The sequence below is a fragment of the Pantherophis guttatus genome, chromosome 1 (genome assembly GCF_059756535.1).
Source record: "Pantherophis guttatus breed Tessera chromosome 1, ASM5975653v1, whole genome shotgun sequence".
NCBI classification, from domain to species: domain Eukaryota; kingdom Metazoa; phylum Chordata; class Lepidosauria; order Squamata; family Colubridae; genus Pantherophis; species Pantherophis guttatus.
The window spans coordinates 62499132-62501156 of NC_142063.1; positions in this window are offsets into that span (position 1 = coordinate 62499132).

The following is a 2025-nucleotide window of genomic DNA, read 5'->3' on the forward strand; positions in this document are numbered from 1 at the left end:
GATCTAAGCTCTTTTTTCTGCTTATTAGACTCCTTCCAGCTTCCCATCACATCTGTAACAAACTTTTAAAATATTGCCACACCACCATGCACAAGCCTACCTGCACAGTAGAGATAGATTATTCCATCACATTCAGATGGTTAACAGAGGTTAGCAAGTCCTGTATTTATATATCTATATATTTATATCGCTTTCTAAGAAAGTGCATATTAATGTTTACTTTAAAGAATGTGTAAATGGTGCTATCAAGAAATCTGATAAATTTTATCCCAGTTTTGTGTACCAGTTCAAATGTATGAGATTTATTTTTCTATTGGAAAAAATAAACAGTCTTGAAGCATTACAATTGGTAGATTTTAGTAATTTAACAGTGAATGTAATCCCTATGTCACAGTTTCATTGGGCATTTTCATGATGGGTCACACAAATTACAGCACATATTCTGACAATTATTGCACACTTTGTAATGAACATTCCCCTTAAGGTTTTGCCTAATTCAGAGTATCTACAAAATCAAGAACCTAATAAATCTGAGACAAACATGCTTGAAGAAAAGCTATGTTAATACAAAAAGTATTATTCACTTACAGTGTTTGGTGGTTCTTCAAATGGGCAAAAACAATTTTAACTGAATGCATATGGTGCATAAAATTCCATATTTGTTATATACTGCATGTTTTGTTTAATTCTTCACAAGGAGGAAAGTCAGTTTAGCCTTAATTATCTAAAAGTTTTCCTCCTTGAATCTATTTGTTTGCTTCATAGCATTAATATGCATAGTTAGCTGCAGTTGTATGTCAGAGCCATTTAAACAATTGGTAAGTATTATCAACATTTAAAGATTTTCAGCAGAGCATCTAACATTCAGCTCATCCAAAATTCATGGTACCTAAAGTATTAAACATCAAAAATCATACATTACCCAAGTCTGGCCACATATTACAAAAATCCAGTGTCATAATATGAGATTACTGCATAATAAAAATACAGATCAAAATAGTTAAGCAAAAAAAAAAGACCATGTTCCAGAATTATTGGTATAAAAATATTAGTTAATTTCAGTATTTAGAAATAGAAAAGTATCCAGCCATGTGTATTTTTTTAAAATAAATAACTTTATATCATACTATTGAAAAGACAGGTGTCCTCCTGTTACAATGGGGATCTCTAGATGATGTTAAATGTTAATGTCTAGACATTTTAATAAATTTAAATGAATCTGAAACATATAGCAATCTATTTTGAGAGAATTCTGGGGAAATGACTATTTGTATTGTTTTATAAATACACACATGTTTATTTTTTATTTAAATTATATAGAATTTGTAATATGAGTATATAATACTTGTTTTCACTTTTCAGTTTTATGGGAGAAACTAGTGATTCATTGTAATTCATTTATCTCTTTTGGATGCTGGTGCTCCAACATGTGCATGTAATACCCTTTTTAAAAATGGCTCCCTTTCCCATTCTGTAAATTAGGAAAATTAATCTTGGATGCACATTTTATAGCTTATAGATATGCTACTGTAATTAAAGGGGAAGGTCATGTAGGAAAGTGCCTACAATTTTTTTAGGATTTATATGAGCCAAGAATCACAGTACCTCTCGCATAAAATGAATATTGAAATATGGTATACGTTCATATATGCTTAAAAGAATCAAAATATGTATTATTCTTCAACATTTCAATTGAACGGAGTTGCTCTGGAATACAGAATGAGGAAGTATTCTACTTCATTGGAAATCTAGGGTAACAAAAATATGCTCACATTTTCTATCACATGTTTTCCCTTTGCCGAAAATAATAATTAGGATAAATTATTTGGATATTCCAGTAATAGGTTATAATTGCACATGGTTTGTTAACATGATGCAAAGTCTGCAGAGATAACTAACCAGAAGGTAATAAACCATAGAAAGCAAAACAAGTACTGTAAATTAAAATTACACTCAGTGTCAAGAGGGCATTGTGCAATATAATCCCTGTTTGTAGTAAAATATTACTATAAAATAATCTTGCTA